The 17,723-nt window shown below is 37.6% G+C and overlaps 1 long non-coding RNA gene across 1 annotated transcript; it reads right to left on the reverse strand.

Moving 5' to 3' along the window:
* Nucleotides 1–6,957: 6,957 nt before the first annotated feature.
* Nucleotides 6,958–11,389, reverse strand: LOC132605128 (uncharacterized). The gene is made up of 2 exons (XR_009569049.1): nt 11,148–11,389; nt 6,958–7,199 (listed from the first exon to the last, which is right to left on the reverse strand). It is a non-coding gene; the product is annotated as an uncharacterized LOC132605128 (long non-coding RNA).
* Between the last annotated feature and the right edge of the window lie 6,334 nt (nt 11,390–17,723).

A 17,723-nucleotide genomic window follows, 5' to 3' on the forward strand; every position in this document is an offset into this window, starting at 1 on the left:
AACTCGAGAGAGGAAAACTAAGATAGAACGAAGGTTGAGAAGAGGAGGATCCTAACCCTGGGCATCGGGGAGCAGATTCGCGTCTAGGATAGAGATATACCTAGTTCACCCTACTTGGTCGATATACAGGAATTATGAATGAGCTTGTATGAATGTTCATGATCATAGAGATATAGGCATGAAAGTAATATGAATTGGTGACTAGAGAACTCGACAGAGTCGTAGTCATAGAATTAACCCTGTCAATCAGTAACTAAATAAAGAATAAGATTCAATGATAGTGCATGGGTAACATGAATACGATAGTGTTGTGACCTTGGAATGTCTTCTCCCTGTGATAAACTCAACTTATAACCACGTTCGTTACAAATTGTTCACATAAGTAGTATTTATTTACTTTTTGCTTTATTTAGTAACCTAAGAAAACCACCTTTTATTTACTTGCATAATTAGTGTCGATTGTATATTTTCGTAGAACCATTGATCATATGTCTCTGTGGATACGATAACCGACTTCACAAGTCACTATATTACATGGCGACCACGTATAATTGCGTGTGTGTTGGGAGCAACATGAATCCTCTTGAATGTAGATTTACCAGCTTGGAAGGAGAAAACTTAAGTAGTTAATGAGACGTAATTGTATGTTAAGGCTAACCCTTTCCTTCTTATGGCATGATCACTTCGATATGAGCACATATACAAATGTCCTCCATGATGACTCCATTTTTAGAAATACTAAAGCTTATAGTTCTTGATGTTCTTATGATATTATTGAACTTTGTTTCATGATTATTGATCTTGTTCATTGTTGATCTCATCTTATGGTAATTGTTCCTTCAAGGTGAGATATATTGATGATGATGATTCCATAATGACAATCGGAAGTTTACCAACCTTACGTCACTCCGATAGATTTATAGCTTTTATTTGGGCTCTCATTCATGCTTTATATATATATATATATATATATATGTATGTATTTTCTTACACCGCGCCGTGCTATAGTCGGTCGGGAAGGCACGTAGACGTGCACACCACTGCAGTGGACAGGTTATGATGTTACCCCAGATGCGAGATGATGATGACAACACCGAGCCTAAATGGACAGGCAGTATATATCTATATGTATGTATGAAAATGTTGTTTTTAAAAAAAAAGCTAAGCATGTATGACATTGGCCTTGAGAGGCATTCAAAGGTACAGATTGATCTCTTTATCTTATGTTGTCTTCATACTTTCTTTATTTTATTACTCATGCCTTACATACTCAGTACATTATTCGTATTGAAGTCCTTTTATTTGTGGACGTTGTGTTCATGCCTGCAGGTAGACAGGAAGGCAGATCAGACCCCTATGCTGCTTCATCAGCGATTGTACAGGAACGCTCTATTGTTCCGGAGCTGCGGTTTAGTTGGTACTATTCTTTTGTGTACATATATGGGGACCCCGTCTTTAAGATGTTATGCACTCCATGTAGAGGCTCGTAGATGGATGTATATAGTTAGATGTTCTATAACCTCATCGGTTCATATTTTTGTATATCCTTTTTAGTATCCTTGTGGGCCTGCACATATGGGCATAGTTTATGATGATTATATAAATGTGCATTTATCTTGTGGACTCATGCCCTTACAGATTATGATATTCATGAGTTATCTTTGCGGTCCACCTAGATATTATTATGAGATTTATGTTAAGAGGTGCGCGGTAAGCTAGCTTCAGGTGCCGGCCATGACCCTCTAATAGGGTCTTAACGGGCATATATTTAGACGATATTGTCGGAAAATGAATGTAAACCTTCGGGTATGAAGTTGGGTTGGATGTTGTCTTAGGTTGGGCCCTGTTGTGTGATTGGGGGTAGCCACCTCGTTGTGTTGTGACTTATCTTGTTCTATTGTTGCTGGCTTAATGGCACGTGGAGATAGTAGATATTTGAGACTATTGATATATTCTGGTTATGATATTGTAGTATCTTACTTGTTGTCGTTTGAGACGAGGATGGTGATTCCATTATGGCTTACTGTGTAGCCTTTTCATGATATTATTGGTATGCCTATGTGAAGTATTTTTGATATTGATTGATTATTGACGTTGAACACATACATTTCATGCATTCTCATCCTTCATGATATACTGTTGATACATTGATGCTACTTGAGGAAACACTGGTATGAGCTGAGCTCAGTTGGATGAGAGTGACGTGAGGGACGATGTTCGATGTTTATCCTGGAATCGAGGATTAGTGGTAGCGATTATCGAGGTTGTTGCTGGTATCATCAGGTAGCAATTGCTGAGGTTGTTGCCGGAATCGTGAGGTACATGGGCTTCGTGGGTCCCCCATGGGTTGTGCTGCCGAGATGTGATGTTCCTCATTGGAGTACATATGTATGGTGCATATGCATTGCATTCACATTCCATACATTATTGCATTGCATTGTACTATGGCTTTTATTGTGATATTCTTGCGATGTACTTGTGATATATGGATTTGGATTGATATATTGAAACTTGGCAGACTTAGGTTTAGATGCTATAATATAGGTGATGACTTATACCTTGTTGATTTACTTGTTTTTCTTACTTTATTGCCTTGATATATGTTAGCTAATCCTAGTCGACCTATGATACCTACCAGTCTGTGTTGTTTGTAATGACCTGCACTTGCTGCATTCTTTTATGAATGCAGAGTCATGTAGGTTCGACCTCTACACCTCGTGGCTGATAGTCGTTCGAGGATCTGCTGATTCAAGTCTTCAAGATGAGCAGGGGGACGCTCGCTGCCCGAAGATTCGTCTATCCATTATGTCTTTATTTCTGTTCTAAGACATACTTTTGAGACTATTGATGTATTTTATTACTTTCACACTATACTAGTATCTAGTTAGAGGCTCTTGTATGGTTAGACCAGACTCTAAGTGGATTTGATGTATTTCCTCACTTCTGCATGTTTCTATATCATTATTGTCAGACTTATGTATTTTTGTTTCTTCCGCTTATTTTTTATTTATTCATGATTTTATGACTGTTGGGATAAGGGTTCGCCTACCGAGGTGGGAAAGGTAGGTGCCTGCGCGACTTAGCGAAATTCGATCGCGACAATACTCTGTATTTGCAATCCAGAACTTGCCCGGTTTATCATGCTTGAATTCTTAGGATAATTTGGTTGTTCAAATGATCTTAGGCTTTCTTTGTATAAATTAGTCACTTTGCCTTATAAGCCATGCCTAGAATGTAAATAATCCCTTGTTTCCCCTTTTGAGCCTCTGACCTTTTTCTTGACTAGCCATTAACAAAGCCGTAACCTTTTTTTGAACTGATTCCATCTTTGCACCCGTTCCCCTCTTGACACTATTAGAGAAGAGAGGATATACGCCTAAGTTGGGGGTGGCGTGAGTTATCTAGTCGAGTATCGATATCGTTGCTGTAAATAATATTACGTAGAAAAGGAAAAAAAAATATGAAAGAAAAATCAGAAAATCGTGGCACAAAAAGAAAGGCAGGTTACATTAGGTGCAAACCATATCAAGGTTGAAGAAATGAAAAGAGGGAGAAAAGAAACGGCTAATAAAGTGAAGAAAAATATAGTGTTCAAGGAGGGTGAGTCACTAATACCTAAATGTTTATCCTACGCATCCCTCAACCTACATTACAAGCCGAGAAAAAGTCCTAGTGTGATCACAACCGAACTGTCCAAAGGTGAAGGCATTGAAAATAAGGGCAAGCTTATGGTATTTTGCAGTGTATGAATGTCTTTGTGAGTGAGTGTTTTCTCTTCTCTTTAGTCTTCATCCCCGTTCATTGTATATATGTATGCAAGACATTCTTTGGTCTATGTGAGGGCATATGGACTAACATGCAAAATGTGAAACAACCATCCAAGGAGATGTTTGTGGGTCCATTAATAGTTCTGGTAATGTGATGCCATAGATTGAAGCGCCATTGTTAGTCTTAGCAGTCTCGAGTTTCTGTTGTATTGTTGTTTGTGAAAATGAGGAGGCGATCTGTGGAAAACATGCATGCTGGTAATTTGGAGTCAAAACTAGTGTAGACATTGTTATTCTATTGTATCTAGTTTAGTTGAGTCATTTTTTTGTAATACTTGCTTGAGGACAAGCAAAGACTTTAAGTTGGGGGATGTGCCGTGAAATTATGGCACATTCGATATCATTTTACGAGGAGTTTTACTTATTTTTAAGCAAGTATGTGTCGTTTTGATGTGTTTTGTTGTGTTCCAGGTAAATCGAGGAGTTAAAGGACAAAGGCACAAAAATTGCATGATTTGGCACTGATATGAAGTTATACAGGCTGTATATTATTATACGGACCGTAACCCTAACCGTAATTAGTGAAGAAGAGAAGCAGAATGTTGAAGTTGGAGGATGCTTTACAGGCAACTTTCACGGACCGTATAATATTATACGGGCCATGTAGTTGGTCGTATTTACTGGAATTCACTGAGACAAAGCTGAGTTTGAAGATGAACTTTCACGATTGAGTTTCACGGACCGTAAAAGTTTATACGTGCCGTATAAGGCGATCGTATTTTTAACTGAAGACTTGAAGAAAACTTGGCCGTATAACTTTATACTGTCCATAATTTGTTATACGGACCGTATCATAGGCCGCCAGGGACTTAATTGAAAATTTATAATTTTATATTTTTGGAACCTTATAAATAGTTCCTTGTAGGGTTTTATTTATGATGAGTTGTTAGTTTTAAACTATTGTTCCTTAGCATTGAATACTCATACTTCTTGAAGCTTTTTGGAGAACAAACAATTGCAATTATTTTATTTTTCATTCCAATCAATCAAAAGTAAGCATTATGATTTCTATTATTTTTTCTTGTTCTTCTTCCACTATGAGCAGCTATTTTCTCTACTAACGTTGTGAACCCTAGGATGGATGCTTTGTGATTGGGGATTGGGATTGAAATACACATAATAGATTATTGGAGTTTATTTATTCTTTGTTCTTCATTCAGAATTAATGATTGAAAACATTGATTAAGGCCATAAACTTTGCTTAACTTGGGAAAGTGAGTAGGGTTTGGTAGGAATAAATAACAAGAACTCAAGGCGTCAACCCTTGTTTAATAAATTTATTTAGGAATAAGAGGAATTTACTTGGCACAAATTAACCATTCTTCATATACACTCTTTTATATTTGGGAAAATCATAAAGAGAAATAATCTTTAACTGTTGGGAAACATTAAGGATTCAAGTAGAGGTTAAGTGCATTCTATTAATGATCCATTAAAGGCATATCATGATCAATCACCATAGCATACACTTTATCTGACGGGGACAGAACCTTGGTTCCTTTTACCATATATTTTACAATCCAAAGCCATTAGTCTTAAAACAACCAATCTTCTGCAAAACCAACAGAACACGACATTAGACCTAAAGAAAGAATTCTACGATTTTAGTAACCTTTTCACACCATATTCCTTGTGAGATTCGACCTTAACCTAGTTGGGTTACTATATGTGACATCATTTTCTTTACATCATTTAATAGGTTTAATTTGAGCGTTTTAGGGACCTGCGAAGTCCATGTACCCGTTGTGACGGTTTGCATTTTCGCGGGCGGGGTTAGCGCTCGAAAAAGCTACTTCCAAATCATTGGTGCTCTTTCAGACTTTGTTTTAAAAGAGTCACCACCTAATTTTTAGGAAATTAGAAAATTAAGGGTTTATTCATACATCGTGAAAAATCCTTCTTAATCCAAAGTTCTAGATAAGGGTTCTGGTGATCCCAAAGGGAAGGTGATAGGAACCTAAGTATTAAGGATCCGTACTATACGGTTGAACTTCAAATTCCAATGTGTGAGTATTTGCATGAACTGTTTATTTGGTGTTTATTTCCCGAAAAAGTCTGCCATTTTGCATTTCATTTTTTGAAAAGAATTGAATATACTCCCTTTACATGTAGGGTATTTAGGTTCAGATTTATAATATCCGAATACAATAAGTTCATTTCGTATATAAGGATAATAGTAGTTTTTGTAAAGTTAAAAAGTCTTTTAAAAGTATGGGATAAATAAATTTGGTTCATGCTTTACTCATGCATGGTCTAGGTTAATCCGTTTAATACGTTTTTTAGAACGTCCGTATCTAAAACTTTATGTTTACAAATAGTTTACAAGGATTTAATTTACAAGAGCCTGTTTACACAATCAACTAACTTTTGGTCCTGCAATTTATCTTTAAAACACAATTGTTTATAACATAAGAGTAACGTTTTTTATATGGGCTTGGGCCCAAATTTATGTTCTTTTTCTGATAAAACAATGGTTAAGGTCTGTTGGGATTTTGGCCCCAAAATCTTATGTCTTCCTTTAATTACTGGGCTCAACCCAAAAGATATTTCAACTCATGTTTTTCGGAGTCTGGTTTTCTTTGCTTAGGAAAATGATAACATTTCTTAGTAAAATGAAACTAATTATTTTCATTCCTTTACTGATTATAGCCATATTTTATTCTCTCAGAAAAAACGTTTGTATTAATCCGGGTTTTGTTTTTTAAAAAAAATCTCGTTAGGGGGCCTAAGGTCGAATTAAACAACATCTGTACCGTTTACCTAAGATGCCTAGTACAAACCATAAATGATTCCAATAATAGTGTGTGTTTGTTTTACAACATACAAATACAACACTTCAATCAATAAAAGAACTAGCATGATGAAATTTATGGAAAGAGGGATATGCTAAGGGTGTACCAAACCTCTAATGGACCATTTTTACCTATTGTTGGGCCTTCATGTCATTCTCACCCATGACTGGGCCTTCAATAATATTAGCTTCCCTTTATCTTCTTGGACTTAAAAGTTTTTGAAAGAAAATTTCCTATTGGGCCTTTGGCCGAACAGGTGGCTGGACTCCGGCCTAATTGGCCATGCAGTCGGGGTTGGGGAAGGGGGATGAACCAAATTAGTCTATGGTTGCTGAACCTATCACTAACATAATTATACACATAAATACATATATACCCAATTTGATTACAAGTGCACAATCAAAGGACTTGATCATACACTATTGGCTTCAGTGAACTGCAACTCATACCATACCAAAGGGAATAGGTTGTCACCATATCTTATTCTCAACGCTGCACAAGTTCCAAGGGGTTTCACGAACCCTAGGCATGGATGGACATCAGGGAATGGCTTGACCTATCCCCCAAACCACCTCAAACTCTGCAAACCGGTGTTGCCATAATATACAATCAGAGCCCCAAAGTTATGCACAAGCATCATCACATAGGGAAGTAATTAAATACAAAAAAAAGTAAAGGTAAACTCAAAGTCATTACAGAGAGACTGAGGCAGATATTGTAATCCAATGATGTATAAATATAACATAACAGCTTTAAGATACTTACTCAAATAGGTGATACAAACTAACCACCCTCTTTCACTCATGTATACATTCTGCCTATAACTAGCCAATTCTCTTATATACACAGCGTATATTTATGATATACACATGCGATGTGTATACCAAGTGTATACCATATGTATATCCCTCTTCCTTTTCATTAGCCTATGCATATTCTATGTATATCCACACTCTATATTTTTAGCTTTTAGCCTAAAGATCATTTCATTCATCTGATTAATCCTTGTCCCTTAGAACAATGTCCAAATAGATAAACTAAAGCTGATTCAAGTCTAATTTAATTCCTATACATATAAAATAAATGATTCACTAGTTTCCCATGTTAACAGACCTCACAGGAGTAAGTGAGAGCTGCTTAATGTAGTAACAGAAACACCTGATAGAGATGCAGGTAAAGATAAAAAAATCCTATAACATAGGATCACCAAAACAGGGTTGGAACACCAAGAAGTCTGAACCAAAACAACATTAACTGAATTGAGACTGTGCAGTTCATATTCTCAGGAAAACCACAGAGATGAACCTTTATCTTAGTCAAGCAGTAGTAAGAGCATATACACAACAAGATTCCATGTAAATTGCCACTTGAATAAAAGGCGAAAGGACCAGCTATGTATGTTACCAAGTCTTACAAAAAAAAAAGGCATAAAGTTCAAAACAATTCTTTGCAACTCAGGATTTTTAACTCCTAACAGGACACTTGTTATCAACAGCCTTAGGCCAGTCCATTTTCCTTAGAAAGAAAGCAAAAATCACCTTATTAGAATAACTAGTTTCCTTTTCTTAAGTTCCTAAGTTCCCTTTACACATTTAAACAAGTTAACTTTCCTACCCCTTTCTATTTCCAACGCTTTGATAAAATGGTGAGATTCAAGGAAGACCAATGTACCCTCATGATAGGAATGCCCCCTATGGTCCATAGGTTGTGTCATGACACCCCTCCTTTAGAGGGTAGGTACTATGAGTCACGCTATGCTTGACTCTTCCCTGCCCCCTCTTTGAGGTGTCTTGAAAAGACCACCCTATGCCAAGTGGTTCAAACTGTTTTTTAAGAGTACTCACAATATCCTCAAACAACAATATTAAACTAATTTTAGCTTATCACTATTCATTTTTAAAACACAGATAAAGTATTAAGTTACTTCATCCTTTTGTCCTAGACATGATAGGACTTTAAACACACTAACATCATAGAGACAAACCTTATCAAACAGAGTACCACTTACATTTTTAATCCAAGTTACACTACAAAGCACACTAAAGTCTAAGTGTAACAGTTTAGGTTCAAGAATAAGGATTCTCACCAACCTTTGGTTAACCAAAATGCCTTTTTCCTAAATTCAAACTATGTCTAGTACACAACACAGATAGGTCCACACATAAATGTATCATACAGGTTTTTTGAACATATTAATTCTAAAACAACACAAAGCAAACAAGTTAAACTCTGAGAACATAGACCCAGGCCTTGGTGAATAACTTACCCCTAGAACTTAGTTAATAACAGTTTTTAATCCATTTAATTATGACAGAAGATGCGACAGACCCTCACCCTTTGTTTTAACTAGGTTTTAAATAGCATAAAATCTCAAAGATCCCTCAAGGCAAGATAAACTCTTCCTAACCAATCCTAAGATCTCTGTGTATCCCACTGTCATGGGAACAAGGTTTAGGAGACAAGGAAACCCTAGGGTCCTGAAAGATAAACTAAATAGGGTGAGGTCATTACCTTCCCATCCCGCTCCTGAGTCTTACTTTCAGTAAAAAGGGATCAAAGGCCCCACTGGTCACTATCTTCAGTTCATGCCTAAGCTCACCTTTTACTCTCCCAATGCAATCTAAACTCCTTTACCTTATCCTCATGCCTAATGGCAATCACCAAGACCTTGTGGTCAAGACTAGTTTGACACTGCCTTTAAACCAAATTTAATTTAAACTCTTAATTAACCACATAAGTTAACTGTTCTAATCAATTCAATCTAAGGTCTCAACTGTGCAGACTACTTTGAATTCCCGTTTAGACAATTCTACTTTGGAATGGTTTGAACATCTTAATCATTTAAAAGCTTAAGTTCAGACTGAGCAACAACCATTAGACTCAAACAACTCCTTTTCACTAGTTCATGAATCATTTTTAATAGTTGAGAGCATATAAAGACTCAATTATCCTTTTTAATCCCATTAGAATGCTTTTGAAAACTCAAACATGAATTAGACATGAAAAGGGGAGGGTCTGATAACGTGAATAGTCAAGACTAGACTCTACTTAAATGAACAAACATGATACACAATCCTCCTAGCTTTATCTAGGTATTCTGATTCATTTTAGATAATTTTGCAACTTTATAAACCTGCACTAGTTTCTAATGGACCATTTAGGAACCTATTACCAAATAAATGAACCTTAATCTCAACCTTCATTTTTAAAACTTCTATATCATATCCTAGGGCGTTATTGCCTCAACTTACCTTTAATGTATAGCATACAACTACTCAAAGTTATTTTAGGCTAATCCAAACACATTCAAACAGATTTAGGATAGGCCCGGACCCATTCAAATGCAAACAGACCCCACTTAAACTTACTATAATGCCTTAACCACATCATGAGACTCCTATAAGTATGCCAGATTTTTTAAGCCTTATTTCAGTCTAATCATGATCCTTTATTCTATCCAAATCATAAGTCATGCTATCTAATTGTGAAACCAGATTGAAGATTTAAATTTGACAAAGTCTCATCCAGGAAATAGCAAATGCCTTAAGCGATTCAAGATAAATCATCACAGTATCTTAGCAAGCTATTACATTCAAATAGGATTAGCACTAGTCTAAAAGTTCACTAAATTATCATTATGAATCATGTAATCATATTTTTTTTTGTCATGTTTAAGGTTTGCAGCCAAACAGGAAACTCCAATCTTCTAATAAAACACTCAACAAGCTGCTCATCCATATCTATTGAACAACATCAACAAATTCTCTAAACTCATACATTCATCCCACATTAACAACCAACATTAAGGCTTAAACATGTATCTTTTTAGAATAAGGAAGTAATCTCCATTTCCAAAACATCTAATGAACTTTAAACATTATCTATAACGGTACATTGTCACTTAATTGATTCAAAAGTAATCCAACAACAAACTAACATCAAACAAACTACTATCGCATAACAAAACTACTGAGAAATAACAACAATAAGAAAAAATGGAAAAATGTTACCTTTTAAAAGTGCAGTCGTGGTCAAAGTTGAACATGAAAACCTTTGTGCTTCCAAAACTACACTCAGCCACACCAGACTCGAAAACAAGAAAGAAAGAAAATTTTTGGAACTAAGAGAACCTCAACCAAAGTCAAAGTTGTTAAAAAATTTATACTAAGGGGCTTGAATGCGAAGTTTCTAACCTCTTTTAAATTGTTTCCCAATTTTTTCCGACTTCCTTTCATGGTGAGGATGGGGTTCTATTTTTAGAACCCCAAAAATTGTTCAAACCCTCAAAATAACGATGTGGGACAACCAATTTTCCCCACAAAATAGCTTGTAAATCGAATCAATGGCATAAAACAACTTAACAACATATGAACGACCAGATCTGAGCCTTATTAGACTCGATCTAAACCCTTTACCCCCAACCAATGGAAATCAAGCAATATTAACACAATACAACAAAAATCAGACAACAATAATCAATTTAGACCAAATAATTTTAAATAAAAGCAAAAGGAAAATGTTCCATTACCGATTTTGGAAAGATTTGGGTAAAAACAACCTCAACATTAATTCCTTGCATGAAATTAACGCTGTAAATTTGTGCATCTTACATTTGTTCAGAGATATTCCAATTTTTAGGACAAGAGAGAAGGGAAAACGCAGGCGGAGGCTTAGGATTTTGCAAGAAAGAGGAAGAGAATGAATGGGAAGGGGGAAGGGGGGTTGGAAAAGTGAAAAATAAAAGAGGATATACCCCCTTTATCTGTGTTGGCTGAGTTGGGCCGGGTCCCGACCTGTTTAGGGCTAGACTCGGTCCAATTTCATATATATAAGGCTGGCCTCTTTGTAGACATATATATGTATACCCAATGTATACGTGTATATGTATACCTAGTATATACATATATATATATATATATAATTTAATAATGAGATAAAAATTAAAATTGATTATTGGTAATGATATCTTAATTATAGAAAAAATTAGGACATAATTATCCTATTAAAATAATTTGAAAAAATGGGCTTAAAATTGTGAATATGGCCTTAATTGATTTTAATCCAACTGATTTTTTCAATTATGGCCACATTTGGCCTTAATTAACAGATTTAAAAATTAAATTGCATTAATGACCTTAATTAATTTAAGCCAATGAATTTTGTTATTTCAATTAAGGTCATTAGGAGGCTAATTTTACAAAATGAACCCATTTCCTTAAACCATGAATTGGTTAAATTAATTGTCTCCATAACAAAATAATTAAGCAATTTAATCATCAATTTGCAATAAGGACCACTTAATTGACTAATTAAAACCATTATAGATAATTATAAATAATTTTGACAAATTACACAATTATGCAAATAAAGATTAAAGGGGTGAAATGGTTAACTATTTAAATTACTCAAACTCCTTGGATTGCAGGGAATAAAGTATTTGCTAATTTTGACTTTTTGATAATTTAAATAAGTGATTATTATTTTAAAACAAGATACTCTTCTTCTTTTGATTAAATCTAACAAACATCTCATAAATGTCATAAAAGTACCAATTAACTTCTAAATAAATTTGTGATGTCATGAAATCTGAATAATTTATAAAAGTTATTTAAACCCTTTAAGGGGCATAACTCATTTTATTTATTTTCCAAGGACTCTGAGTGATTAAAAATAATTACGGCAGGTCAAACATTAGGTGTCAACAACTGCCCCTTCGGTGTTTAGGGATGGCGGAACCATCCCTTAGCAACAAAATTTGACTAGCCCTAATTTTTGCCTGACCCGACTTATTTCACCCCTTATCTTTATGCAATTTTCACATACGTGCCCGAACCCTAGTTTCTGGGTTTCCTACATATCTCGGGTGATATGAGAATTTAGGCTACTTGTTGTTTGACTCAACTAAAGACTTTTTGAGTGACTTGGAAGGAAAGTGCTTAGATCCTCAGCATTGTGACTGGGGTTCTTCCGGAACATTGTTAGAATGTTACTGACTCTCTGGTCTTGAGTTCACCTACATATCCTCTCTGGGAATCAGGTACATATAGTTTGACTCGCTGGAGAAGAGTATGTCGCTTATGCGGGAATACCTTCAGATTTCCTGTTGTGTGTCCGACCAGTCAAGGTTTTTAGAAAGAAAATGAAAACAAGACAATTGTGGTTGAGTCTGAGATTGGATTGCTTCAAAATCCTGGTCGGAGATCTTGACTCTCATGGGAAACCTATCTTGACCGGTTGCGTAATAAAAAGTTTCACATTCGCTCCGCAATTTGTCTGGATCTGGTTCAGCAAGCCGACTTCTTTCTGGCGGCTGTGTACCGTTCTCCTGGACTTGACACTATGCAGATATTCTCCATGAAATTTAGATTAATGGCCCTCTCTGTTGTTTGTATGAATGGCTCTTTTAGCTTGATTGAATGAATAACCCTCTTGGTAATTTGTATGAATGGCCCTCTCGGAAATTTGTATGAATGACCCTCTTGGTAGTTTGCATGAATGTCCCTCTAAGAGTTTGTATGAATGACCCTCTCGGCAGCTTGTATGAATGGCCCTCTCGACAGTTTGAATGAATGGCCCTCTCGGCAGTTTGTATGAATGGCCCTATTGGCAGTTAAATAAATGAATGGCCCTCTCGGCATTTTGTATGAATGGCTCTCTTGGCAGTTAAATAAATGAATGACCTCGTGGCATGCAGATGAAAAATATGGCCCTTATGGCTGGATAATCTTTCTTTCATCTTTTGTATTGGTTGTTGACCCTTGTGGTCGGATATGCCCTTTTGTACTTGTCATGACCCTTTTGGTCGTATATCTTTATGCTCATCAATTGTGACCCTCTTGGTCTGATATATCTTTGTTGTTCACTCTTTGTGTGACTTTTTTAGTCAGATTTGTCTTTACACTCAGTTGTTTCATGACCCTTGTAGCCAGATGTGCCTTTATTATCCATTTTTTGCCATGAATTTTTGGTTCTTCTCCGCTGGACTGAGCTTTGCCTTTCGCCTTTATTATGAGTAAACTGATGGGTGGTGTGCTTGCTGTCCTGTAAAAAGAAAAACTGCATCCACAGAAGAATTGTGAGTTTTCTTAGAAGTCGATTAGCGTTGTTGTCTTCCCGTCTGGTGTCTCCTCTTGATGCTCCTTCGAACCCTCTTGGGCTCGGCATTTCGAGAGATGTTTCTGGGGATGTAATTATGCTATATTTTGAAAATTCAGAGTAAAAAAAAATGAACGTTGCTTTTTTCAATAAAGGTTTGTTTCGTTTTTATATGTCATGACGTGTGTTTTCTTCTAATGATGTCTTCCAATTCTACCCGGAGGTATGATTGCCGACTTTTGCACTTATTGAATTTTTTAGATCTTTCTCAAAAATTGTGCCTCAATTTCAGGATTTGCTTTGAGTGACCCTCGCTTTGTCTTGCTATACAGAAATTTTTGAGGTCTCCTAAAAAATTCTGCCCCAGTGTATTGCTTTACTTTGTCTCTTTCCTTGTTGACTTTTTCTAATAGGAATTTTTTAGGCTCCCTAAAAAATTCTCCTCCAATGTAATATTGATGCTGTCTGATTCTTGTGATGACCCTTACAAGCTTGATCATGTTGACTTTTCCTACCTTATTGTCTCTATGGTTTCCTAAGGGTTTCTTGGGTTTTCTTTTATAACGACTAAGCTTGAGAGTTTTGGTTTTACTAATAAAGCGACCAGGTCCAATATGGACTGCCTACATATCCCACTGTGAGGAAGTCCGGTCATTGTGTAGTTCATTACATATATAATTCATATTTTTTTCCTATTCTATTACGGAGTACGATTACAAGCAAAAGGTACGATTACAAGCAAATAGAATCCTAAACGTAGTATCTCTTGAGCGCATCTGTATTGATGGCTTTAGGCCACTCTTGTCCATCCATCTCGGCTAGGACTACGGCTCCTCCTAAGAGTCCTTTCCTGACCATGTATGGTCCGTGCCAGTTTGGCGCGAATTTTCCTATATATTCCTGTTGGTGAGGGAAGAATCCCTTGAGTATGAGTTGTCCGATCTGAAAAAGTCAGGTTCTGACCAGCTTGTTGAAGGCTCGAGACATCCTTTGCCTGTACAACTGTGTGTGGAATACCGCCACCATTCTCCTTTCCTCTATCATAGCCAGTTGTTCATAATGGTTTCTGACCTATTCTGCATCTTTTAGCTTCGCCTCTTAGATGATCCTGCGTGAAGGGATTTCCACTTCTGTGGGTATGACCGCTTTTGTACCGTAAATAACGAGGTATAGGGTTGCTCTAGTGGAAGTTCAGGCTGTTGTTCTGTACCCCAACAAAGCATAATGCAACTTCTTGTGCTAGTTCTTGTAGTTGTCGACCATTTTTCTCAGGATTCTTTTGAGGTTCTTGTTGGCAGCCTCTACGGCTACATTCATCTGCGGCCGGTAGGCAGTAGAGTTTCTGTCGGTGACCTTGAATTGATTACAAATGTCCTTCATTAAATGGCTGTTCAGATTGACACCATTGCCTGTGATGATGGATTCCAACACACCAAAACGACATATCAGATGTTTTTGACGAAGTCAGCCACGACTTTCTTGGTCACTGATTTGTGGGAAGTCGCCTCCACCCATTTATTGAAGTAATCGATGGCGACTAAGATGAAATGATGTCTGTTGGAGGACGGAGGCTCTATGGGTCCTATGACGTCCATTCCTCATGCCACGAATGGCCAAGGCGAGCTCATTGCATGTAACTCTGTGGCGGGAACCTTGATCAGATCCCCATGTATATGGCACTGATGGCACTTTTATACAAATTTACAGGAGTCGTGCTCCATGGTCATCCAGTAATATCCTGTCCTCAACATTTTCTTAGCAAGGGTGAATCCATTCATATGGGGTCCGCCTGCCCCTGCGTGCACCTCTTTTAGCAATTCGTAGCCTCTTCAGCGTCCACGCACCTAGTAACCCAAGGTTAGGGGTCCTTTTGTACAGCAGTTCTTTGTTTAAGAAGAAATTATTAGCCAACCTCTTGGTGGTCTTCTTTTGATTTGCTGAACTCTCTGGGGATACTCTCTTTTCTCCAGGTAGGCCTTGATATTGGCATACTATGGTTGGCCATCTGGCTCGGCCTCGACATGGGCGCAGTGAGCCTGTTCTTCTGTTAGTGTGATCTCTAGCAGATCGATGTGAGTACTCTCAGGATGCTGGATCATAAACTCCATCGTGGCCAGTGCGTTCGCAAACTCATTCTGAGCCCTTGGTGTGTGACTGAAGTCGATACTCTTGAATATCCCGCACAATCTCTGTACCAGATTCACATATGGGAGTATCTTATCATTTTTGGTTACCCAATTTCCTTGCACTTGATTTATGAGAAAATCGGAGCCCCCGATTATCAACAGCTCTTGCATGTTCATATCCAATGCCATCCTGAGGCCGAGGACACATGCTTCATATTCCTCCATGTTGTTGGTACATCTCAAGTTGAGCTTTGCGGCCATCAGATAGTGTTGTTCTATTTATGATATCAACACTGCCCCAATGCCTGATCTTTTGTAGTTGACTGCTCTAGCAAAGAACAGTCTCCAGCCCGAGTATGGTTCTGCTGCCTCTTATTCCATTGCCATCACTTCCTCGTCTGGGAAGAAAGTTCGAAATAGTTCAAGTTCGTCATCAATGGGAGTTTCTACCAGCAGGTCAGCCAGGGCTTGTCCTTTGATTGCCTTTTTCCCTACGTATACGATGTTGAATTCGCTTAGTAGAATCTGCCATTTAGCCAATTTTCTTATGGGCATTGGTTGTCGTAAAATGTATCTCAACGGATCCATTCTTGATATGAGGTGAGTGGTGAACCCCAATAGGTAGTGTCTCAGCTTTTGGGCAATCCAGGTCAAAGCACAACAGGTTTTCTCTACGAATGTATACCGCGCTTTGCAGGAAGTGAACTTCTTGCTCAAATAGTAGATGGCATTTTCCTTTTTGCCCTCTTCATCATGCTGGACGAGCATGTAACCGAAAGCACTTTTTGCTACCGACAGATACAATAACTGAGGACTCCCTTGCCCGGGCGGCACCAAGATGGGAGGATTGGAAAGATATCTCTTGATTTTGTCAAATTCCTTTTAGCTTTCTTTCATCTAATTTGTGGGAGCGTCTTTCTTGAGCAACTTAAGGATTGGCTCTATAATCATAGTTGACTAGGCTATGAACTATCCAATGTAGTTTAACCTTCCCAAGAAGCGCATGACTTCTTTCTTGGACATGGGAGGCGGTAACTCCTGAATTGCTTTAATTGTGGTTGGATCTAGTTCAATACCCCTACGGCTGACTATGAATCCCAGCAACTTACCTACAGGCACTCTAAATGTGCACTTTGCAGGGTTCAACTTCAGATTGAATTTGCGAAGTTTGTCGAAGAACTTATGAAAAGTACATGGCATGATTCGAGCTTTCCCTTGATTGTATGCTGACATCGTCCACATATACTTCAATCTCTCGATGCATCATATCATGGAACAGGGTGGTCATAGGCTGTTTTTTAGGCCGAACAACATTACCCTGTAATGGTAGACTCCCCAAGGGGTGATAAATGTTGTCTTTTCAGCGTCGTCTTCGCTCATGAGGATTTAATCGTACCTGGCAAAACAATTCGCGAATGACTGCAGCTCATGCTTGGCGCAGTTATCTATTAGAAAATGGATGTTTGGGAGGGGAAATTTGTCTTTCGGACTAGCCCGGTTGAGATCTCGGTAGTCCATACAGATTCGAATCTTTCCGTCCTTTTTGGGTAGTGGCACTATGTTGGCCACCCAAGTGGGGTATGACGTCACCTCCACTATTCCAGACTTGATTTGTTTCTCTACTTCGTCATCCTTTATCCTGATACTCATATCTAGCTTAAATTTTTGCATCTTTTGCTTGACTGAGGCAAAACCCGCCTTGATGGGTAATATATGGGCCACTATTCAAGTGCTCAATCCCTACATATCTGCGTCCAACCAGGCAAAGACATCCACATATTCCTTCAACAGAGTTATGAGCTCTTCTTTCAGTAGAGCTCCCAAATGAACACTGATTCATGTCTCCTTGACATCATCTTCTTCACCGAGGTTGATCACCTCAG

Source organism: Lycium barbarum, chromosome 8, assembly GCF_019175385.1.
Source record: "Lycium barbarum isolate Lr01 chromosome 8, ASM1917538v2, whole genome shotgun sequence".
In the NCBI taxonomy this organism is placed as follows: Eukaryota; Viridiplantae; Streptophyta; class Magnoliopsida; order Solanales; family Solanaceae; genus Lycium; species Lycium barbarum.